This window comes from Haliotis cracherodii, unplaced genomic scaffold (assembly GCF_022045235.1).
Source record: "Haliotis cracherodii isolate W230 unplaced genomic scaffold, xgHalCrac1.p SCAF_30, whole genome shotgun sequence".
Classification (NCBI taxonomy): Eukaryota; Metazoa; Mollusca; class Gastropoda; order Lepetellida; family Haliotidae; genus Haliotis; species Haliotis cracherodii.
In genome coordinates, this window is record NW_027266287.1 from 2,799,267 (window position 1) to 2,826,473 (window position 27,207).

Consider the following 27,207-nt stretch of genomic DNA (forward strand, 5'->3'; position numbering starts at 1 on the left):
ATCTGGTAACCTCAAATGCCTCCTCAGCTCAAGCTCAGAAGTTTGGTGTGCAAATATTAAACGAACAGATATAAGCGGTAAGACGGATATGACTGCTCATACATGCATGCACCAGTAAACCAGGAGAGAGTATAGATACTTAAGTGTTTTAGGAACCAGACTGCAGGAATTGCACTTTGTCTTGTTTGGAAGATCTCCAAATGACAGGAAAGATATATTGAAGCAAGCCGAAATAATATATTTAGCCTAAAATCACGATAATCCATGGACAGTGCAGTGTGTATGTCTATGTTGGACATGGCTTAAAATATACCCACATCTACACTTGTCGTGGGAGGCGACAATCGATGAACCGGTTGGTCATGCTTGTATAGTGACTTTGTTGATTGTGTGCCATGTGACCAAATATAAATACATGTAGTCGAGACTGGGCCAGACAAACTAGTGGTTTAAGTATGAACAACGTCCCACGCCGACATGTACGATGACTCGCAATCAACCGAAAAACGAACCTGACTCCCCGAGGCTCTTTAGCTGCCTCTCTGAAATGATTCCATTAATTGTACATTTCAAAGCCATTATCCCAATTCTGGTCGGGGCGATATGAGTGATAATGTAGTAAAAAATCTCTTAAAATTAACAGTATTAACCCATAGCATTCGGATTCTGCTCACACGTTTGAAATGTTATTTGCTATCAGCAGCTAAGAAGAAATCTTACGGTTCCATTAATTGTAGATTTTAAAGGCATTATCCCACTTCTGGTCAAGGTGATATGAGTGATAATATAGTATTATAATCTCCTAAAATTAACAGCATTGACCCATTGCATTCACATTCTGCTCACAAGTGTGACCTGTTATTTACTATCATCAGCCAAGAAGAAATCTTAAGATTCCATTGAATCTAGATTTTAAAGGCATTATCCCACTTCTGGTCGAGGCGATATGAGTGATAATATAGTAAAAAATCTTAAAATTAACAGTATTGACCCATTCCATACAGATTCTGCTCACAAGTTTTAAATATAATTTAATATCATCAGCAGCAAAGAAGAAATCTTAAGATTCCATTGAATCTAGATTTTAAAGGTATTATCCAAATTCTGGTCAAGGCGATATGAGTGATAATATTGTAAAAAATCTTAAAATTAACAGTATTGACCCATTGCATTAAGATTTTGCTGACAGGTTTGAAATGTTATTTGCTATCAGCAGCTTAGAACAAATATTAAGATTCCATTAATTGTAGAATTTAAAAGGCATTATCCCACTTCTGGTTGAGGCGATATGAGTGATAATATAGTAAAGAAATCTCTTGAAATTAACAGTATTGACCCATTGCATTCAGATTCTAGTCACAAGTTTGAAATATAATTTACTATCATCAGCAGCAAAGAAGAAATCTTAAGATTCCATTAATTGTAGATTTTAAAAGCATTATTCCACTTCTGGTCGAGGCGATGAGTCATAATATAGTAAAAACCCTTAAAATTAACAGTATTAACCCATTGCATTCAGATTCTGCTCACAAGTGCGAAATGTTATCATCAGTCAAGAACAAATATTAAGATTTCATTAATTTTAGATTCAAAGACATTATCCCACTTCTGGTCAAGGTGATATGAGTGATAATATAGTATTAAAATCTCCTAAAATTAACAGCATTGACCCATTGCATTCAGATTCTGCTCACAAGTGCGACATTACTTACTATCATCAGCCAAGAAGAAATATTAAGATTCCATTAATTGTAGATTTTAAAAGGCATTATCCCACTTCTGGTTGAGGCGATATGAGTGATAATATAGTAAAAAATCTCCTAAAATTAACAGTATTGACCCATTGCATTCAGATTCTCCTTACGAGTGTGAAATGTTATTTACTATTCGTAGCAAAGAAGAAATCTTAAGATTCCATTGATTGTAGATTTTAAAAGCAAAATCCCATTTCTGGTCGAGGGGATATGAGTGATAATTTAGTAAAAACTCTTAAAATCAACAGTATTGACCCATTGCATTCAGAATCTAGTCACAAGTTTGAAATATAATTTACTATCATCAGCAGCAAAGAAGAAATCTTAAGATTCCATTAATTGTAGATTTAAAAGGCATTACCGTATTCGACGTAATAAGCGCCCAGTGCGCTCTCAAAATTAGAAATGGGGGGCTTTTAATAGAATGTTATTTTGGTGGAAAAAAACAGCCTTGAAAGATCAATTTCGTGGTTTATGCTGACAGCCTGAAATGTTTATATACGACAGATATATTTTTCCAGAATTTGATTGCGTATTATACGCGAATAAATAAGTCTTTTGTATATTGACCAATCGGAAGGGGTGCTAAGTGGGATTGTTCACCAGCAAATATTTCAGTAAATATCGCCGTGGGCGCTTATTAGAGCAGGGCGCTTATTACGTCGAATACGGTATCCCACTTCTGGTTGAGGTGATATGATTGATAATATAGTAAAAAATCTCCTAAAATTAACAGCATTGACCCATTGCATTCAGATTCTGCTCACAAGTGCGAAATGTTATTTACTATCATCAGCCAAGAAAAAATCTTAAGATTCCATAAATTTTAGATTTAAAGGCATTATCCCACTTCTGGTCGAGGCGATATGAGTGATAATATAGTAAAAACTCTTTAAATTAACAGTATTGACCCATTGCATTCAGATTCTCCTTACGAGTGTGAAATGTTATTTACTATTCGTAGCAAAGAAGAAATCTTAAGATTCCATTGATTGTAGATTTAAAAGCAAAATCCCATTTCTGGTCGAGGGGATATGAGTGATAATATAGTAAAAACTCTTAAAATCAACAGTATTGACCCATTGCATTCAGATTTTGCTGACAGGTTTGAAATGTTATTTGCTATCAGCAGCTAAGAACTAATATTAAGATTCCATTAATTGTAGATTTGAAAAGCAAAATCCCATTTCTGGTCGAGACGATATGAGTGATGATATAGTAAAGAAATCTCTTAAAATTAACAGTATTGACCCATTGCATTCAGAATCTAGTCACAAGTTTGAAATATAATTTAATATCATCAGCAGCAAAGAAGAAATCTTAAGATTCCATTAATTGTAGATTTTAAAAGCATTATTCCACTTCTGGTGGAGGCGATATGAGTGATAATATAGTAAAAACCCTTAAAATTAACAGTATTGACCCATTGCATTCAGATTCTCCTTACAAGTGCGAAATGTTATCATCAGCCAAGAAGAAATATTAAGATTTCATTAATTGTAGATTTAAAAGGCATTATCCCACTTCTGGTAAAAGGAGATATGAGTGATGATATAGTATTAAAATCTCCTAAAATTAACAGCATTGACCCATTGCATTCAGATTCTGCTCACAAGTGCAACATGTTATTTACTGTCATCAGCCAAGAAGAAATATTAAGATTTCATTAATTTTTGATTTAAAAGGCATTATCCCACTTCTGGTCAAGGCGATATGAGTGATGATATAGTAAAGAAATCTCTTAAAATTAACAGCATTGACCCATTGCATTCAGATTCTCCCTTCAAGTGTGAAATGTTATTTACTATCCGTAACAAAGAAGAAATCTTAAGATTCCATTGATTGTAGATTTAAAAGGCATTATCCCACTTCTGGTCGAGGCGATATGAGTGATAATATAGTAAAAACCCTTAAAATTAACAGTACTGACCCATTGCATTCAGATTCTCCTTACAAGTGCGAAATGTTATCATCAGCCAAGAAGAAATATTAAGATTTCATTAATTGTAGATTTAAAAGGCATTATCCCACTTCTGGTCGAGGCGATATGAGCGATAATATAGTAAAGAAATCTCTTAAAATTAACAGTATTGACCCATTGCATTCAGAATCTAGTCACAAGTTTGAAATATAATTTACTATCATCAGCAGCAAAGAAGAAATCTTAAGATTCCATTAATTGTAGATTTTAAAGGCATTATCCCACTTCTGGTCAAGGCGATATGAGTGATAATATTGTAAAAAATCTTAAAATTAACAGTATTGACCCATTGCATTAAGATTTTGCTGACAGGTTTGAAATGTTATTTGCTATCAGCAGCTTAGAACAAATATTAAGATTCCATTTATTGTAGATTTTAAAGGCATTATCCCACTTCTGGTTGAGGCGATATGAGTGATAATATTGTAAAAAATCTTAAAATTAACAGTATTGACCCATTGCATTAAGATTTTGCTGACAGGTTTGAAATGTTATTTGCTATCAGCAGCTTAGAACAAATATTAAGATTCCATTAATTGTAGATTTTAAAAGGCATTATCCCACTTCTGGTTGAGGCGATATGAGTGATAATATAGTAAAGAAATCTCTTAAAATTAACAGTATTGACCCATTGCATTCAGATTCTAGTCACAAGTTTGAAATATAATTTACTATCATCAGCAGCAAAGAAGAAATCTTAAGATTCCATTGATTGTAGATTTAAAAGGCATTATCCCACTTCTGGTCGAGGCGATATGAGTGATATTATAGTAAAAAAAATCCTAAAATTAACAGCATTGACCCATTGCATTCAGATTCTGCTCAAAAGTGCGACATATTACTTACTATCATCAGCCAAGAAGAAATATTAAGATTTCATGAATTGTAGATTTAAATGGCATTATCCCACTTCTGGTCGAGGCGATATGAACGATAATATAGTAAAGAAATCTCTTAAAATTAACAGTATTGACCCATTGCATTCAGAATCTAGTCACAAGTTTGAAATATAATTTACTATCATCAGCAGCAAAGAAGAAATCTTAAGATTCCATTGATTGTAGATTTTAAAAGCATTTTTCCACTTCAGGACGAGGCGATATGAGTGATAATATAGTAAAAACCCTTAAAATTAACGGTATTAACCCATTGCATTCAGAATCTGCTCACAAGTGCGAAATGTTATTTACTATCATCAGCAGCAAAGAAGAAATCTTAAGATTTCATTATTTGTAGATTTTAAAGGCATTATTCCACTTCTGGTCGAGGCGATATGAGTGATAATATAGTAAAAACCCTTAAAATTAACAGTATTAACCCATTGCATTCAGATTCTGCTCTCAAGTGCGAAATGTTATCATCAGCCAAGAAGAAATATTAAGATTTCATTAATTTTAGATTTAAAGACATTATCCCACTTCTGGTCAAGGCGATATGAGTGATAATATAGTATTAAAATCTCCTAAAATTAACAGCATTGACCCATTGCATTCAGATTCTGCTCACAAGTGCAACATGTTATTTACTATCATCAGCCAAGAAGAAATATTAAGATTTCATTAATTTTTGATTTAAAAGGCATTATCCCACTTCTGGTCAAGGCGATATGAGTGATGATATAGTAAAGAAATCTCTTAAAATTAACAGCATTGACCCATTGCATTCAGATTCTCCCTTCAAGTGTGAAATGTTATTTACTATCCGTAACAAAGAAGAAATCTTAAGATTCCATTGATTGTAGATTTAAAAGGCATTATCCCACTTCTGGTCGAGGCGATATGAGTGATATTATAGTAAAAAAAATCCTAAAATTAACAGCATTGACCCATTGCATTCAGATTCTGCTCACAAGTGCGACATATTACTTACTACCATCAGCCAAGAAGAAATATTAAGATTTCATGAATTGTAGATTTAAAAGGCATTATCCCACTTCTGGTCGAGGCGATATGAGCGATAATATAGTAAAGAAATCTCTTAAAATTAACAGTATTGACCCATTGCATTCAGAATCTAGTCACAAGTTTGAAATATAATTTACTATCATCAGCAGCAAAGAAGAAATCTTAAGATTCCATTAATTGTAGATTTTAAAAGCATTATTCCACTTCAGGTCGAGGGGATATGAGTGATAATATAGTAAAAAATCTTAAAATTAACAGTATTGACCCATTCCATACAGATTCTGCTCACAAGTTTTAGATATAATTTAATATCATCAGCAGCTTAGAACAAATCTTAAGATTCCATTAATTGTAGATTTTAAAGGCATTATCCAAATTCTGGTCAAGGCGATATGAGTGATAATATTGTAAAAAATCTTAAAATTAACAGTATTGACCCATTGCATTAAGATTTTGCTGACAGGTTTGAAATGTTATTTGCTATCAGCAGCTTAGAACAAATATTAAGATTCCATTAATTGTAGATTTTAAAAGGCATTATCCCACTTCTGGTTGAGGCGATATGAGTGATAATATAGTAAAGATATCTCTTAAAATTAACAGTATTGACCCATTGCATTCAGATTCTAGTCACAAGTTTGAAATATAATTTACTATCATCAGCAGCAAAGAAGAAATCTTAAGATTTCATGAATTGTAGATTTAAATGGCATTATCCCACTTCTGGTCGAGGCGATATGAGCGATAATATAGTAAAGAAATCTCTTAAAATTAACAGTATTGACCCATTGCATTCAGAATCTAGTCACAAGTTTGAAATATAATTTACTATCATCAGCAGCAAAGAAGAAATCTTAAGATTCCATTGATTGTATATTTTAAAAGCATTTTTCCACTTCAGGTCGAGGCGATATGAGTGATAATATTGTAAAAAATCTTAAAAATAACAGTATTGACCCATTGCATTCAGATTCTCCCTTCAAGTGTGAAATGTTATTTACTATCATCAGCAGCAAAGAAGAAATCTTAAGATTTCATTATTTGTAGATTTTAAAAGCATTTTTCCACTTCTGGTCGAGGCGATATGAGTGATAATATAGTAAAAACCCTTAAAATTAACAGTATTAACCCATTGCATTCAGATTCTGCTCGCAAGTGCGAAATGTTATCATCAGCCAAGAACAAATATTAAGATTTCATTAATTTTAGATTTAAAGACATTATCCCACTTCTGGTCAAGGCGATATGAGTGATAATATAGTATTAAAATCTCCTAAAATTAACAGCATTGACCCATTGCATTCAGATTCTGCTCACAAGTGCAACATGTTATTTACTATCATCAGCCAAGAAGAAATATTAAGATTTCATTAATTTTTGATTTAAAAGGCATTATCCCACTTCTGGTCAAGGCGATATGAGTGATGATATAGTAAAGAAATCTCTTAAAATTAACAGCATTGACCCATTGCATTCAGATTCTCCCTTCAAGTGTGAAATGTTATTTACTATCCGTAACAAAGAAGAAATCTTAAGATTCCATTGATTGTAGATTTAAAAGGCATTGTCCCACTTCTGGTCGAGGCGATATGAGTGATATTATAGTAAAAAAAATCCTAAAATTAACAGCATTGACCCATTGCATTCAGATTCTGCTCACAAGTGCGACATATTACTTACTACCATCAGCCAAGAAGAAATATTAAGATTTCATGAATTATATGAATATAGTAAAAACCCTTAAAATTAACAGTACTGACCCATTGCATTCAGATTCTCCTTACAAGTGCGAAATGTTATCATCAGCCAAGAAGAAATATTAAGATTTCATTAATTGTAGATTTTAAAGGCATTATCCCAATTCTGGTAAAAGGAGATATGAGTGATGATATAGTATAAAAATCTCCTAAAATTAACAGCATTGACCCATTGCATTCAGATTCTGCTCACAAGTGCGACATATTACTTACTACCATCAGCCAAGAAGAAATATTAAGATTTCATGAATTGTAGATTTAAAAGGCATTATCCCACTTCTGGTTGAGGCGATATGAGTGATGATATTGTAAAAAATCTTAAAATTAACAGTATTGACCCATTGCATTAAGATTTTGCTGACAGGTTTGAAATGTTATTTGCTATCAGCAGCTAAGAACAAATATTAAGATTCCATTAATTGTAGATTTTAAAAGGCATTATCCCACTTCTGGTTGAGGCGATATGAGTGATAATATAGTAAAGAAATCTCTTAAAATTAACAGTATTGACCCATTGCATTCAGATTCTAGTCACAAGTTTGAAATATAATTTACTATCATCAGCAGCCAAGAAGAAATCTTAAGATTCCATTAATTGTAGATTTTGAAAGCATTATTCCACTTCTGGTCGAGGCGATATGAGTGATAACATAGTAAAAACCCTTAAAATTAACAGTATTAACCCATTGCATTCAGATTCTGCTCACAAGTGCGAAATGTTATCATCAGCCAAGAAGAAATATTAAGATTTCATTAATTTTAGATTTAAAGACATTATCCCACTTCTGGTCAAGGCGATATGAGTGATAATATAGTATTAAAATCTCCTAAAATTAACAGTATTGACCCATTGCATTCAGATTCTGCTCACAAGTGCAACATGTTATTTACTATCATCAGCCAAGAAGAAATATTAAGATTTCATTAATTTTTGATTTAAAAGGCATTATCCCACTTCTGGTCAAGGCGATATGAGTGATGATATTGTAAAGAAATCTCTTAAAATTAACAGCATTGACCCATTGCATTCAGATTCTCCCTTCAAGTGTGAAATGTTATTTACTATCCGTAACAAAGAAGAAATCTTAAGATTCCATTGATTGTAGATTTAAAAGGCATTATCCCACTTCTGGTCGAGGCGATATGAGTGATATTATAGTAAAAAAAATCCTAAAATTAACAGCATTGACCCATTGCATTCAGATTCTGCTCACAAGTGCGAAATGTTATCATCAGCCAAGAAGAAATATTAAGATTTCATGAATTGTAGATTTAAAAGGCATTATCCCACTTCTGGTCGAGGCGATATGAGCGATAATATAGTAAAGAAATCTCTTAAAATTAACAGTATTGACCCATTGCATTCAGAATCTAGTCACAAGTTTGAAATATAATTTAATATCATCAGCAGCAAAGAAGAAATCTTAAGATTCCATTGATTGTAGATTTTAAAAGCATTATTCCACTTCAGGTCGAGGCGATATGAGTGATAATATAGTAAAAAATCTTAAAATTAACAGTATTGACCCATTCCATACAGATTCTGCTCACAAGTTTTAGATATAATTTAATATCATCAGCAGCTTAGAACAAATATTAAGATTCCATTAATTGTAGATTTTAAAAGGCATTATCCCACTTCTGGTTGAGGCGATATGAGTGATAATATAGTAAAGAAATCTCTTGAAATTAACAGTATTGACCCATTGCATTCAGATTCTAGTCACAAGTTTGAAATATAATTTACTATCATCAGCAGCAAAGAAGAAATCTTAAGATTCCATTGATTGTAGATTTTAAAAGCATTTTTCCACTTCAGGTCGAGGCGATATGAGTGATAATATAGTAAAAAATCTTAAAAATAACAGTATTAACCCATTGCATTCAGATTCTGCTCACAAGTGCGAAATGTTATCATCAGCCAAGAAGAAATATTAAGATTTCATTAATTTTAGATTTAAAGACATTATCCCACTTCTGGTCAAGGCGATATGAGTGATAATATAGTAAAGAAATCTCTTAAAATTAACAGCATTGACCCATTGCATTCAGATTCTCCCTTCAAGTGTGAAATGTTATTTACTATCCGTAACAAAGAAGAAATCTTAAGATTCCATTGATTGTAGATTTAAAAGGCATTATCCCACTTCTGGTCGAGGCGATATGAGTGATATTATAGTAAAAAAGATCCTAAAATTAACAGCATTGACCCATTGCATTCAGATTCTGCTCACAAGTGCGACATATTACTTACTATCATCAGCCAAGAAGAAATATTAAGATTTCATGAATTGTAGATTTAAAAGGCATTATCCCACTTCTGGTTGAGGCGATATGAGCGATAATATAGTAAAGAAATCTCTTAAAATTAACAGTATTGACCCATTGCATTCAGAATCTAGTCACAAGTTTGAAATATAATTTACTATCATCAGCAGCAAAGAAGAAATCTTAAGATTCCATTGATTGTAGATTTTAAAAGCATTTTTCCACTTCAGGTCGAGGCGATATGAGTGATAATATAGTAAAAAATCTTAAAATTAACAGTATTGACCAATTCCATTCAGATTCTCCCTTCAAGTGTGAAATGTTATTGACTATCATCAGCAACAAAGAAGAAATCTTAAGATTTCATTATTTGTAGATTTTAAAAGCATTATTCCACTTCTGGTCGAGGCGATATGAGTGATAATATAGTAAAAACCCTTAAAATTAACAGCATTGACCCATTGCATTCAGATTCTCCTTACAATTGTGAAATGTTATTTACTATCCATAGGAAAGAAGAAATCTTAATATTCCATTGATTGTAGATTTAAAAGGCATTATCCCACTTCTGGTCGAGGCGATATGAGTGATAATATAGTAAAGAAATCTCTTAAAATTAACAGTATTGACCCATTGCATTCAGATTCTCCTTACGAGTTTGAAATGTTATTTACTATTCGTAGCAAAGAAGAAATCTTAAGATTCCATTGATTGTAGATTTTAAAAGCAAAATCCCATTTCTGGGCGAGGGGATATGAGTGATAATATAGTAAAAACTCTTAAAATCAACAGTATTGACCCATTGCATTAAGATTTTGCTGACAGGTTTGAAATGTTATTTGCTATCAGCAGCTAAGAACATATCTTAAGATTCCATTAATTGTAGATTTTAAAAGCAAAATCCCATTTCTGGTCGAGGCGATATGAGTGATAATATAGTAAAAAATCTATAAAAAAAGGTTTAATGGAATCTTAAGGTTCTACTACACCAAATCAGTACCAGTTTGGAGAGTGCGGTTTTCGTAGGGAGCCTTCAGTGCAGATCGAGAGATATCTGCAGGCTGTGATTGGAGGATATTCTGTAAGATTTTTATGTCTTTCAAATGTACATCCATCCAGTTATTAAAACTGACCATGTTTTTCTATATTTAGTACTGTCTTTTTCAACATGATGACTTATGCTGAATGTGACCACAGCTATTTTCAAGTAGGTGACATTTGGTGCGAAACTGGGGGTGGTGTGTTTAGCTTCCGGTACTCGGAAAAGGAGCTGGCTAAGCTAGTCATTTTTATTTTTTTTATTGCTGCTCTAAGGCCAAACTGTGCACACACGTACAGGTAATAGCTGTTGAATGCTTAGTTATTTAAAAAAAAATCATAACGTTACTATAGAAGTCTATGGGAAAACATTTGGTTGTGTGTAACCTGTAGGGTGAGTGCACATTTCAGTAATTCATACTTTACATGCTTTTCTGTTTATATTTCACCATGGATACACCATGGAGGCAAATTTAAAAATAATGACAGTGAAGTTGGGGACATTTTGGGTTGAATGGAGCATTTGGATGGGCTGGAAATGAATGTTGCTTCGCATTGTGGTCGATCTCAGCATGAACCCCCCAGGGTACCTCTGTCCAACAAACCCTCCTCCTGCCTTCTGAATTTGTTGAAACTGATGAATTTGACAACAAATTAGGATAAAGTCACCACTGCCACAACATTTTCTGCCTTGTGTCAATCGCTTGCCAGTCAAGTTACGCGATGCCGTTATCTTGAATATGAAGCATGTACACTGCTGACAGCAGAATATGTCAAACATCCCCTTATTTATAGTAAACAATGTAGCATACCAATATGTCTTTCTGTTAGGTGCTCTTGTGTGAATGAATGATGCTATTTTTCTATTAAGTTTCTTAAAACAGACTTATTTTTCACTCATATAACTTTCAAATAATTATTTTGTCCCCTCACGAACTGACTCCTGGCTGTTATATCCAAACTGGTTTGCCATTTGATATTGTCTGAACACTTTTTTCAGCTTTTCACATGCCTGATGTTGACTGGGGAGGTATATGTGCACTCATGCAGAAGAAGTAGGAGTTTCGACATCGAATTTGGCATTTGGAGAAGCTGATCCGAAGTCCGGTGTTGGCAGTGTGTGATCGACAACCCTTGTTTTGCCTCGCTGCGCTTTATTACCTTGTAGAAGTTGTGGAACTTGGACATGTAGGTACAGTAAGTACATTTAAGAGCCCCAGTCCACTTGAGGCCCCTCTGTTGCTCACTATCAAGTGCCATAATAAGATGACCCTCATGCACTAGACATTTCTGACAGTGCTCCCTTAATGCCTCACTGTGCAGTTTTTTAGTTTGCAAACATGAAGTAAGGGCTATACACCAGTCCCAGAACCTGCTTAGATGAAAATAATACCCACTGGCTCTTTTGGAATGTAACATTATGGTTCTGAAATCATCTGTAAAGAATGTGATAGTGTTCGACAAAACTAAATTATCTCCCCTGTTTAGTAAAATACATTGTATCTTTCATTCCCCTATAAACCCATAAATTATTGGAGAGAAACACTATTTTAAGCTGGTATTGCATGACACTGTTAATTGTGAATAAAAAGAATTACATTTATGTCAGAATAAGCTGTACATTTTCAAAATTATATGGAATTTTAACTTTGTTTCATTGAAACTGGCAAATAACTGAAATAAGCAAGTTTAGCCACCTTGAAACATTAAACAGTAAGAATGTTTGATGTCTTGTGAGTATTTTAAAGTCTTAACTAAATAAATCAATAGAGTTAAGTGTAATTTCCTTCCATGTTGTGGTTTCAAAAAGCTTTTTACTACTTGAGGGTCCATTTCAATTCCTCGGCTTTAATAGGCGGTATGGTTCACTGGTCAGTGTGTGAGATTGCTGTTAACAATGCACCCCTTTATTTCCTATTTTCTGGTAAAGTTCATTATCCAGCCTTACATATATGATGACTTTAAAGCTGCTTAATGTGTCCCTTGCTTATTGTTGGCCTGAATTCCATGCTCTCTGTCCAATTTTGAGATTTTTTTTCTGATTCCTTTCCATGTGTACTTATGTCATCAGCCTATATCATAGAGGATTATACTTTTGATTTTTGGAGTATATGAAAGCACAAACATTTGTGATAGCCCCTCCATAGATGATTTACCAAATGCTGACAGCCATTTGAGTGTTTAATTATATAAACAATGGATGGTGTAAGTTCGAGCAATCTCAAACAATATCAATCGCATCATGGCATGAGTGTCAAAACCATATTCCATGAATGTAGCAGACTCTGCTATTTTCTGATGATGTCAGCAAAGGAAGGCAAACAACAGACCACTACTCAATTTTAAATATGTATTGTAACTGGTTTTGAGGTTTAAAGATTTGTTCAATTTTTTTAGTCGAAAAAATATTTTAGGGTGATATGATCTATGCAGCCTCAATCATTTATAGAATTGACCCCTGACCACCATCTTTTATGAAATATAAATGAACTTCCATGGTCAGTGCATGAAGGTAAAATCTTCTTTATTAATACAGAAATGCCTTTTGTAAAACATTGATGAAGTGTACATCATTAAACTCTCACAACTCTTTCTGTGCATCAAAACTATGTATTCTGGTGCCATATAGACATGCTGGATAGGAACAAGTAGTGAAGCTTAATCCAATTTCCATTTTTTTTCTGAGAAGCTACATATATATACAACATATAAATCACAGATTTGACAAGTGCAAATATATTCTGACTTGTCTACAGGTTCTACTACACCAAATCAGTACCAGTTTGGAGAGTGCGGTTTTCGTAGGGAGCCTTCAGTGCAGATCGAGAGATATCTGCAGGCTGTGATTGGAGGATATTCTGTAAGATTTTTATGTCTTTCAAATGTACATCCATCCAGTTATTAAAACTGACCATGTTTTTCTATATTTAGTACTGTCTTTTTCAACATGATGACTTATGCTGAATGTGACCACAGCTATTTTCAAGTAGGTGACATTTGGTGCGAAACTGGGGGTGGTGTGTTTAGCTTCCGGTACTCGGAAAAGGAGCTGGCTAAGCTAGTCATTTTTATTTTTTTTATTGCTGCTCTAAGGCCAAACTGTGCACACACGTACAGGTAATAGCTGTTGAATGCTTAGTTATTTAAAAAAAAATCATAACGTTACTATAGAAGTCTATGGGAAAACATTTGGTTGTGTGTAACCTTAAGATGTTCTTTTGGCTGCTGATAGAAAATAACATTTCCAATCTGACTGGAAATGGTCAATATTTCTTATTTTAAGAGATTTTTGACTAGATATTATTCATATCACCTTGATTAGGAAAGGGATATCAAAATCTGCAATTAATGAAATCTTAAGATTTCACCTCGGCTGATGATATTAAATCCGTTTTCAAACTTTGTGAGCAGAATCTGAATGCAATGGGTCAATATTTCTAATTTTAAGAGATTTTTGCCTTAGTACTGTCGGAAATGCTAGAAAACTGTTTTTTTGCAGTTAAAAAACGATATAATTTTTCACAGACTGTTGTTATTTAAATATCGAGTAGCTATCGATCACCCTACCTGTGGTTTAAAGTATTTCAGTCACAATGAGTCTTATCGACAAGTTTACAGGAGACAAATTTGAACGAAAACAGGAAGTTTACATTTGTTCGAAGTCCAATGATGGCAGTCTGAAACGGACTATAGAAATATGCGCACGTGACTCTGTTATAATGATAATAATTTAGTCTTCATAAAACATCTAATCCACACACAAAAATCATTTTGAGAAAATTCTAGATGTGCATCTTCTAAAATGACTAAACGACGCTGCGTTAGTTTTGTTAACATTGCTCCCATGAAGTAGTATAGGTAATAGGGAGTTTTACCGCAACCCCACTGGAGCCAGATTTATATACCTATACTGCTACTACAGGGGGAATTTTTAATGCAAAAATGATTATGCGATTCAACGATTGTCATAAGTCGTATTAAAAGAAACATCAATATTTATTAATAATGAATAAAATGTCCTATAGCCCACAAGGATATTGGAAAGGTATAGGTGCAATAAAAAATTTAGCCACTGTGGCTAAGGTATCTAACGATGTGGCCAAGGATTGGTTAAAGAAACAAGTGATGTTGCAAATATATTTACCGGCACCGCGTTATATACCAAGGAAGAAGTTTGATATTAAAAATATTCAACAAATGAAGTTCATCAGGCTGACCTCTTGTTTCTTCCCCATGATAAGGTAAGACGCAAAACGTATAAATACGCTTTAACTGTAGTGGATGTGGCTAGTGCGGACCATTAAAATGGCCTAAGCTATTTCAAGTAGATCGTGAGTTTATGGGATCGGTAACTAAATTGTTAACAAAGCACGATGTCGAAATCAGGTGTGGTGAAAAAGAGGCCCACCGTAGTCAAGCTATTGTTGAAAGATTTAACCGGACATTAGCAGAACGTTTGTTTCGCTATCAGTATGGGATCGAAATGAAATCTGAACGATGAGATCAACCGAATGGGTGACAAGATTATCAGCTGTTGTATCAGCACTGAATAATGAAGTAATGAGATAAATCGGGAATAAACCATCTGATGTGATTAAAATGAAATCTGTGACTTCTGAATCTTCAGCACTGAGGAGAGGTAAAGAACAAAAACTTCCAGGTAGAGTAAGCGTAAGATACTTATACCAGCACGTTGAACTCGAAGGAGGCCTACATCTCGCAACCGTTTCGATTTGGTCCCTTAAGAAATATATCATTAGTCGATTGGTTATGAAAGAAGAAGAGCCTATTCTTTATTATCCTAAAGATCCACCTGGCAGGTTTGTACGAGTAGAGTTGCTCATAGTTCCCAACGATACAGTATTACCGCCCTAACTAACCATAAGCAGAGGTAGTTACACCATCCTTATCAATCCATTTCTTTGTATCTAAGGGGGATAATGAAGTCTTGTTCATTCTTAATCCATATATCCTATGACTGTAACTTCTTAAAGAGTTCATCTCATGTTTGAATGTTCTACCGTTGAATAATGCTTCTTTATGCTGCTCGTGTTTGATATGCTTTTTTACCACATACTTCTCAACACCATTAGCTTTTCTTATCTCTCCATTATCGGACTTCTTTATAGAATACATCTTAGGTCTGAATCTGACATACTCCGCTATAGGGGTCCCAGCACATTCATCCTTCATCTTACCTAACACCTTTTTATTTACTATGCTGTGCAGTGGATTATCTTTTGGGTAATCGCTCGTGTCGTACATATATATTTTTTCTGCCATATCTTTATACACATCCTCGGATTGTATTTCCATAAACAAGGAATCTGTGTTGGTATATAACACCTCGCATCTATTGCTGTATTGCTTCTTAAGTTCGTTGTAATAAAAGTCATACATTAAGTGTTTTGACAAGTCGAGAATACTCATACCAATGTACACTGGTCTGTTGAATTTTATATAACTCTTCTGCATATGCAACGCGGTTAAGTCGTTATCGAATATCTTGCTTCTGTTAAAAGCCGGACTGGCTATAAGTTTCCTGAGTCTTTCTTCCTCATTAGATCTGACTAATTTAACATCAACACGCTTCCTTAGATTGTCCATAGTTTTACCAAATACTGAGTTATTCATGAGCTTATACAGATTCTTTCCGAAATCGCTGGTAGCTATCTTTCTTAAATCTGTGTTCAGCCTTATATGGGGCTCCATCCAAGAACTTTGATCAAACTTTAGAACTCTGTGTATTTTCGTTAGTTTCATACCTAACGATAGATATAACTGGAGATTTCTGCAGTGAACTATATATTTTGTCTTATCCATCAAATTTGGTACGAGTTTTTCTATGTTAGCTAACCTTGTATTACCCATCAAGGAGTGTTGATATTCTGACATCTAATCTTTATTCACCATTAATCTTTGGGGAGCTAGCGGATAACTGTTATGATCTTTATTTAACGAATTTGGATATTCCAAGTCAACTTCTAATATGTACCCTTTATTCGCAGCATTCACATTGATATCATTCACTCGATATCATCAACCAACTCAAAACCACCCGTGGGTAAAGGTTGACTTATAGCCCATCCGTACAAATTGTTAGCGTCGAGATATAATATGTGCGTGTCGGGTTTACTCAGATCATATCCTTCCACTAATTTATTATTAGCCTTAGAATACCTTTTCGCTACCATCGATATACCACCTCTTAATCCGTTCTCATTAAACATGTGCATATCGTAATCGGTGAGTAATTTAGCTGGATCCAAGCCATATTGTTTTAAACATGTGTTTCTAAATATCTCGAATATATCGGCGAGTAACAGTACATCGGTTTTGAAGTACAGATCGTTATAATCGCCTAAATTCTTACAACCTAATTTATACCACACCGTCAGAGCGTGTTCACAATTGACATCTGTTATTTTAGATTCTTTTAAGTTAGTATAGAATGATTCAAGAGATGGTAATTTAGTTTCGTCGAATCTAGACCAATCATCAATATATTCGTAAGGATATACACCTTTTCTCAGCAACAAATGATGCGTTAACCTATTGGTATATTGATTTGTTATTGCAAAGTCATCAGGTTTGTTTGCATTAGCTATTGTCCAGGGAAGATAACAGAAACTGTACGGAGTCTATGAATCTAAGCCCATTACTTTGCTTTATTCTGGTTTTCCCATCCTTGTCCGTATAATGTATAGTCAATGAGAACGATATATATTTTTCGATATTATTAGGAATACATGTTAAGCAACCGTCGGTCTTTGAGATAGCTTGCATAATGAGATGTGAATCATATCCACTAAGGTTATGAAACACAACGGGGATGGGTATTGTTTGAGAATTTTTAGTTTCAAGTAATATGCGCGGCTCCCCGATAATTACCCGTGACGTGGCAACGATCTCTTAAGGAATCCCCATTCAGGGGTTTATTACAAACATGACAACTAGTTGACTTCTTATAGGCCCTCCAATCATCCCTCATCATACACATTGGTTTCTGTAAATCACTTGCGGGTTTGTTTTCCCGTCATACTTTACAACTATATATCCAAACTCACAAGGAATATGTTCTTGAGTTTTATATGTAAAACTACTATCTTGATTATCTTGACTATTATCTTGATTATTTTCTATAGGTTTGATAAGCGCTTCGAAGTCAGCGTAAATCACGTACAGTACTGGCATTTGATTACAATAATGTTCAAATTTTAATATATTTTCCCCTTCTTTAGGCATATCGATCCTGAAACCACTCTGTCCAACACCTCTACACTCTTCTTTATGTCCTTCTAATAGATCTTGTCTGCTGTACCCATGTAGACATCTTTCGCAGAAATATTTCTTTTCTTTATGGGTTGTTTGATCGTATAATAGTCTGCTTAAACTCTTTATCCACATATAATGATTTTTACCATCTTTTTCAATCAGAAATGAATTGATTCTGGGAATATTTTCTGGAGCAGAGCTTATCCTGTGTACAACAATTCCTTTAGAAGAATGTCTGAAAACATTTATAGCTAAATTATTTTGCTTTTCCACCTGATCAATTTGTGAGATTGGTGTAGGTTCGTCTATACCATCGAGGTTTAGTCCATTGTTTTAGGGATAGCTAGAAGGTCTATCCGGATTTTTGTCTACGGGGAACAATGCAGATCTTATCATCATTCTTAAACAGTCATCAGATTTATTTTTTACATAAGTTATGGCTTTTTTCTTTTTATAATACGGAGGTAAATCTATATAAGATCCACCTTTGAAGGACATATAATTTGCTATATCTAAATATAAACTATCGATTTTATCCACACCCCACCCTCTATTAGTCCAGCGTTCTAAAGTTTCCTGTATCCTCTGAATTAATGTATCCAATGATGCGTTTAAAGTATCGGATTCGGTTATAACTTCTTGATTGCTTCTGAAATATGGTTCTGTATATTCAGTGCTATTGTCTGTGTTACTTTTACTCAATAACATTTTAATCGTCAGCTGGTATTTTATACTAAGTAAATCATCTAACTCCTCGTTAATTTTACTCGATATGATGGGCTTAACATCATTAACATCCATGTTGGAATTAATATCCATCTTCCAAACTCTTAGATATTTACCAACTCCGGCGGATGTGGTTACAAATTTTAATTCTTGTTGTTTTTTATCAACATCATCAACTGATTTATTATCATCCGATTGATTATTATCTAGTAAAGCGATCAATTCAGCTCTTCTCATTCGAGAATAACCTCTCAGCCCAGTGTTTTTTGCTTGAGCTTTGAGTTCTCTTACAGTCTGGGGTTTGTTGTATTCCAAACCGAGTAAATTGATCAATTCAGTTTTTCTCATTCGAGAATATCCACGTAGTCCACGTTGTTTTGCTAAATCCTTCAACTCTCTCACAAAAACCATTGTGGTTTAATGGTATATTCAAAATGAGTCAAATGTCTAATTGGTTGTTTTTCATATATCTAAATTCATATTCTCCCCAACCTATTCCTCTCATTGATGTAATCTCTCTTCCAAGTGTAAATAATCTGGTTCCTGATCCTATCAGCACCGTGTTTCTTACATAAACAATAACGACCTTTGACCCCTATCCCACATACAGAACATGTATAATTTACATTTCCCTGCCTGATGTAATAAGAGTGGATACCACAGTAAATACCAACATAACGTCAATTACATTGAGTAGGCTTTCCCATGAGTGTAAATCTGCACAGATTCATGGTTATACATCTATCATATCATTTGCCTAAATGCAAATCAAATCTCCACTGGTGAGACCCTAACTAGGTCATGGTTTATGCGTAGTTATTGTGTAGCTAAAAATAGCGATGACTGATAAGCCAAACATGATGAATGTGATCTCGTGTTTTTTTTGTTCCTCTGACGGGTGTATAAAACTGACTTATTGTTGGTTTTGGCATTGGGTCAAGTTTTTTCCCATAAATGAGGAAGTATTCGTGCATGGCAGATTCAACATCCTTAAACGTTTGAATTGAATGTCCCTGCCTATGCATTTCTTCATTAATAAAATCTAATCTCTCTATTTTGCGCCTGGTCCATTGTGAATGGGCTGCTTTGAGTTGTTCTAATGCTTTATTATGTCTTTTACGCTCCTCTTCAACTTCATTAGCATTTGATTCCCTCAGAGTAGAAAATAAAAAATTACTCCCCGAAAAAGCTAGAGCATTAACAACAGCTCCACCGACCATCATCACAATTGATGCCATGTTCGATAATATAATATATTCAAATGTTTAATTACTTCATTGTATCTTCCGGGATAAGCCCTTGTTTGATGAGCATATCTTTTGTTGCCATAGCCAATCCAATATCAAGAATCATCATACTGATATCATAACCATTAAAATCTAGCTTGGGAGGTGTGGCTTTAGTATTCATTTTAGCTATATATATATAGCCAATGGCCAAGCCACTGACCACCGCTGAATGATACGTTTTTACCAACATTTTACCGTCTGTAACTGGAGTAGTCATGCTTATTATAACATTATATGGGGGCTAACCTCTAACTGAATTTGTTGTGGCATCGGGGGTGACGTTTTCTCTTCTCCGGTCTTATAAAACAACCATGCCACCTCTATAGCAACAACTCCTACTAGTACCCAAGTTTTAAACGGACGACTATGTTCAATATGTTGTTTCGCTTTCCTTGCCAGCCCGTCCTTTCTTCCGGCTGCGATTTTTTGGGGGTTCTTCATCACTCTGACTTGTGGTATTTCCTCATTCACAATCTGTTGTGCATCCTCATTCACTTGTTCCACAATCTGTGGTGGTGTCACTTGAGTCTCCATTATTATTAAGTGGGCATGTATGTTTAAATTGACAATACCTAGCCGTTATTAAAGCTGTGGTGAGTGGAGCTAAGAGCATTCCGTATTTATGATAAAACTCACAGCTTACTGAGCTTATAGCGTGTTTCTCAAGAGATTTGCATAAATACGGGCGATGTTCTGCCGGGATAGGGAGAAACGTACTAGCTACGACTGTGTATAGTTGTAACATAGCCGAACCTATTGTTTTAGTCATGGTAGCTCCCAGTCTGGACTCGTAATGCCCATACAGTTTTTTAATTTCTTCGTCCTTCACGTTATCAATTTTTTCGATGGTATAAATTTCCGCCAAATATTGGGAACATTTTCCACCGGCTGCCAAAGCTGCGAGTCTTTCGCTATGTTTATCTAAAGATTTATCTGTCATAGGTTCTGGCTCATCTTTGAGCATTTGTTTGATGAGTTCGTCGCATTCCATAATGTTATACCTAAGGAGATATTTAAGTCTAACATAATAAAATATGGCATATCCAATACAGCCCGTAATAATAAACTGTTGCGAAAGAATGAGGATTGCAAGCCACATTATTACATCATAATAACCGCTAATGGTCAATTTATCGTATTTTCGCTATATTTGCTATAATTTTGCCATATTTTTGCTAATTTGGCAATATTTTTGTGTTTTTTTGCTATAATTTTGCTAAGCAATTGCGTAAGCAGGTGGTTGATCGGTATTTAATACGAGTTTACAGTGCTTCGTTGAAGCTAACAGTTTTCTGACTCTATCTCGTTCGGACCTGGTATAAATAACATCATTTTGGCGTAAACATTCCTCGAATGAATCTCAGTCTTTGCAATGAAACAAGGCAACCCATTTGGTCTGCTCTCTAAGATCTTTCAGGACAGAGTTGTATTTTTGAGTAAGCACCCAAACGCTATGATGAGTATGTTGTCTGGAGAATGCTGAATATGAAATCATATCTTTCTTTTTGTTTAGTTCTTTACTCGCACTGCAGTCATCTATTATGAAAAGGGTTGATTCTCCTTTGTATTTTTCGTGTCATATTCGTAAACAGTCTTGTAAACGATCGTCCAGATCAACTTTGTGTACCCCATCGTCATTCATTACCCAATCTCTCGATAGGTATGTTTTATTAATGTTTATAGTCGGGCACAGAATAATACGTCCCGATACGTGATCGTACAAAATGGCTAAACTTCCGGTATACTGGTTACGAATTTGTCTGGCTAGTTCGTGATTTGTTATCATATCATACTCCAGCGAGATATTTTCAATGGAATAACTAGCATCTTCAGCAGCTCTGATTACTCTACCGTAGTCATTAAAAGTGAGTTTGTATTCTAACCTATCGCCTAGGGATGCTTGATAAAAAGGCATGTGGGCATCTCGTAATTCAAAGTCTAGCGGAATATAGAATCGGTTACCTAATGCACTGGCAACAGCGAGATCTTTTACGACGGTATTATCACCATTTCAGCACAAAACACACAGTTTCAATGTGTTCCGATTACAAATACCTTGGTACTGCAAGTTTTCCCGCTCTTTGTCTGTTCTCCAGAGATCCATGTAACAATAGTATACATCGCTATCATCGATACTCAAAACCTCATTACCACTAATTTTAATCGCGATTTTCTAAACTATAGCACGACCTATGTTCTGAACAGGCTCCCTGTTAACGTCAGCAGAAGTCAAACTAATCGTAAATGCTAGTCGGACAGTTCCCGGAACTAACACATCGTGTGATCAGAGATTAGGAAGGCGAACCAGAAGCATTTGATTCTGATCAATGGTACTCAGGTTATTAGTTAGAAATATTCCAACAATATAGGGGTTTCCCTATGATATCCAGAGAATCGAACCTGGACTTTCGGCACGAGGAGCGAAAGCTTTTACCACTAGGCAACGCCAGTTGCCTTGATCATATGATCAAGTATATGTGTTTCATTTTTCAAATGTTAAAGTTTGCAATCACAGAAAATGATAACCACTCTTAAATGCAAGGATATTAGCATATCATCACCACCACCATCAGCATCAGCATCGCCACCGGTATCGTTATCACAGGTATATACGGTACTCCACAGAGAAATTAACGAAGGGCATCTATTTGATCAGGGGTTATTTAAATATCTATAATAGCTGTGTGTCAGTATATCCAGTTTCTGTCAGTGAAGAAAAATACCAAGTCGGTCAGCATCGGGCATCAGCTGATTTTCTGACGTCCTTGACACACAAAGACATCTTGACATTATGTAACTTACAGGGAGAGGGGATAGTCGGGATGCAGACACGAGGTGGGTGTCGTCAAAATAGTGTTACGAACTACCAGAAACTTTCATAGATCATGCTTTCTGTCTAGGAAACTATTCATTACTGCCGTACAGTATCAAATATATTAGAACAGTAAAAGAAAAAAACGACACCAATTCTCAAACTGTTTAAAATTATAATCCCCGGGGGGGATTGGGGGATTACAAGCTGAGATTATAAGACAGACAATCTCCGCACTGTGGACCCGATACAACAACACCAACAGAGTTGACGACAGACCAAGGTCAGGAAGACAAAGGGTGACAACCCAAGCACAAGATCGATACATCCGGCTGCGACACCTCCGAGACCGCACTACCACAGCCACGTCTACAACCACACAGATCCCTGAGGTATGCAGAATATCAGATCAAACGGTACGAAACAGACTGAGAGAGGCTGGACCTTTTGCATGAAGACCTGTACGATGTAATTTATTGACCCCACGTCATCTGGCGGACCGTCTGCTTTGGTGTCAAAAGAGGGTTAGATGGGCACGTGCAAGGTGGAGAAATGTACTGTTTACTGACGAGTCCTGTTTCCTACTCACACGTGCTGATGGGCTACGTGTCTACAGATGTCGGGGTTAACGTTAAGCCCCCAACTGTGTGCAGCAGGTTGTCCCTTTTGGCGGCGGGAGTGTCATGGTATGGCCCGGAATTCATCACGGTGGTAGATACGCCTCTCGTGCATGTGGCAGGTGCATTGACAGGTGTGCGTTACAGAGACTTGATCCTACAGCCTTACGTTCTTCCTCACGTCAACGTTCATGGCGGACAGTTCCAGCAGGACAACGCGCGACCGCATATTGCACGTGTTTGTCAGGACTTCTTACAGCACAACAACATCCAGACATTACCTTGGCCAGCCCTGTCACCAGATTCGTGCCCGATTGAGGATCTGTGGGAGGAGTAGGATCGACGCGTACGCAGAAGGAATCCACTGCCCCAAACACTTCCGCCGCTTCTTGATGCACTTCAGCATGAATGGCAGCACATCCAACAGCATGTTATTGACAACTTGATTGCATCTATGGGTTGTCGGTGTCAAGTGGTGATTGATGCACGTGGTGGGCACAACCGATACTGACATTTTCTTTACCCCTCTGACATTAACTGTATCTTTTACGTGTGTCTGTCTAGGTGACACGAATAATGTTTTGAACATTGTGTACATTGATCTTCAAACTGATAATCAATTATGGTTTCTGTGTCCTATTCTGAAACAATCGCATTATATGCAACATAAATGACTTAAGGCGATTCATGCGGGTAAATACGATTTACTTCAGAACTTGTATAGATTACTTTAGGTTAGGGGAAAATGTATGCAAGTTTCGTGCTCAGGGGGATGTTTGGGCGTGTTGAAGGATTCGGGTCCTGGTGTTGGACGTAAAGACGGCATTTCCAGGTTTGACGTATCAATGACAAAAATGATGTCTGATGCAATTCTCTAATTTGACTTGTACCGTGTGTTTCCGTGCCTTTTCGGGTAAACAATTGGCTTGCCTTTGCATGTATTTGTGGCGGGTGCCACTAGTGGATCGGGATGAGCTCGCCTTTTTGCGAGCACCCAGTGTCATCATTTTTATGGTGAATAATGAAACATGCTCCTGGTGTTGTCGGAATCGTGCAGTTGGCGCTACTTTTGGCAAGTGTTTCTTATGACGATGGAACAGCTTACTCGTATGTCGCTTTTGTTAACTGATTACATGAAATATAATGACAGTGTATATGGTCATGTAATTAAGAAACAAACCGCGAGTGGGTGCTGTTTATTGTACGATAAACAACGACCACGACTCGTTTATTTCTTATATGAGATATCAACACTAGTGCATCCTCTTTAAGGTTGTTAGGTTAGGAAAAAGTGCATGCTTTAAAAATATTTACCCGTACATAATGATGACTCCCTGAATAGAATCCGACCGCGGCAATAAATCCATTTTATGAACAGGAGGGTTTGAAAGTTTGCCAAATTGGTACAAAATGTTTGGCCACAGCAACGTTACATATTCCCAACTTATTGTGCTAGGCACAATATAACTGGACTGAGGGAGGGCAGTATTCTTCCTTGTGGGTCACCCGTTTGGCAATATGGGACGGGAAAACTGCACAGAGTGAGGGCAGTTAAGTTAATGGTACAGACAGATAAGAGAGATCATTTTACAAATGTGAAACCTCACTCCACAAAGGAAGAGGCGATAGCTGAAACTTTGTGAGATTAACAGAACACATGACTCTCGAGGATACATTTAATAAAACAATTAGTGTGTGTGTGTGTGTGTCTGTGTGTGTTGTACATTACATAAAACATTCCTCTTGAGCGGGATGGTAGTTCGAGTTGGATAGGCATTTTAACTATGATTTTCTTAAGGTAGCGAATGACACGCATGAATGTGTTAAAAGTGAATGAATAAGTGTTATAAAGTTGTAAGCTCCTTCACTACCGTGTAACTATGAATTGACTTTATTGGGTAATCCAAAAAGAGATAGTGACCTAAAATAGTCATATATCATACGATTTCACTTGTCCACCATCTTGGATGCAAGGCGAAAACATTTCAGCGCGTTTGAAGCCACTGAGAATGCCCCCTGCAGAGTTGGACGAACATTCTGCGGTAGAGCGGCGGAGTTGATTGAACTGAACATTCATCTTAATTGTTATGGATAGTCACGGAGCCGTGATCCAGAGAACAGGGTGTCATTAGATAAAAAAAATTAAGTAATAATATGATTACCAGACAAACGAGGTATAACAACCAAGCCAATAAGCTTTGCTCAGGAACATCAGAGTAAGCCAGTACAAGATTGAAAACTGCCCCATAATTATGTATGACAGACTAGTCGGGTATAACATGTATATGTGAAAACAAAGTTATTAAAATGAAGAGCAAAACTGATGAAAGTTACCAAATAAAGGTGTATAAGTGTTATATCGTCACTGCAAAAATAATGATTGTTTGTCTTTAGTGTTAAAATTCATATACGTTATATCTGTATTAGCGATATTATCTACGCTTGACCGGTGCGTAAGCGTTAGCCTTACTATCTCGTTGTATAAATATTGCAAGAAATTGTATTTCTGAAGACATCACGATACAGTTTTTACGATGTATCACGTCTGCACTAGCGCTTGCTAACAGCCTTGTGTTTGGGTATATAGCATACAACAAGCTTTGGGGTCCCGTTTGAATCGATTTGGGTGGCAGCCAGATAGCCATAGAATAGGCTCATCTCGGAATCTCCCATATCACTGGAGCTCCTCTTCAATGTAAATGGAGTTACTTGTTTTTTTCAAAACTATACAGTTTTAGAGACTAAGCATTAGTCTGAATAGACATCACCAGTTTGGAATTTGAAACTAATCTGTTTACAGTAACAGGACACTGCTTAAGTGTCATGTACAAAAGGGTAAAGGGGAATCCCATCAAATAGGCGGACGAACCTTAAAACTATTTATAAACATTGAAATAACAATATCGAAAAATGTATATGTGAGATAAAATATAGAGGCATACAGTGAAAATGATCTCAGCAGTGGCGGGTATGGGCCACCGTAGTTCAGACACTATAGCCATTCACAGTAATCAGTGACAGGAAGTTGTGTTTCCAGAACACCACTCACCAATCTCTTTCACTCATCCTTTTAATGTAAATACATATAATGTATAAATATGTTACAGCGGCATCAAACAATCAAGCCACCCCATCCCATAGAGCTGCTGGTGGAAATATAAGGAATAGATTATCACAATCAGTTCAAGGTAAATAATAATATTAACCTTCACTTAACAATTATTATTTTGAATAATCCTTTAAATTTTGACATAAAATTCCCTTCAGACATAGTTTTCTGGTGTCCCACAGTGAATGACCCTCTCAACAAAGTTGTCACACTGAATGGAATATATAATCTCTGTTTGTCAGATAAAGGGGATGACTACATGAAGACAGGAAAGGTCAAATCCTTGGGAGCATTCTGTGCGAGCTGAGGAGAGATTCAGCAGGAGAGGCTCAAAGGGAAAAATGTCAGTTCATGCAAAATATGGACAACAGTAAGAGCTTGCTGTCTTCAATCATAAAGTTTTCAATACATGGACCTTAAGAAATATTGAAATAAATGTATGATAAAAGCAACTTAAATCATTCTAAATAGATTGTGTGTTTTTGTCATACTTGAAAATCTAGACTGGATGAGAAGTCTCCTGACTTGTTTGCCATCATCATTAGGGGTCTGCTGATGAGCTGTGTGGTTCTCATCACCTCCTATACCAGTGTCAGGCGTGTCGTGAGGAACTGAAAGTCTCAGGCTTACTGCAAGGTTGTGAAGCTGCATGCATGCAGTGATGACAGCTATGCATT

The 27,207-nt window shown here is 35.7% G+C and overlaps 1 long non-coding RNA gene across 1 annotated transcript; it reads left to right on the forward strand.

The window, feature by feature from the left end:
• LOC139477043 (uncharacterized) lies at positions 1 to 26,936 on the forward strand. The gene is made up of 3 exons (XR_011654131.1): positions 1 to 77; positions 26,529 to 26,609; positions 26,773 to 26,936. It is a non-coding gene; the product is annotated as an uncharacterized lncRNA (long non-coding RNA).
• The last annotated feature ends 271 nt before the right edge of the window (positions 26,937 to 27,207 follow it).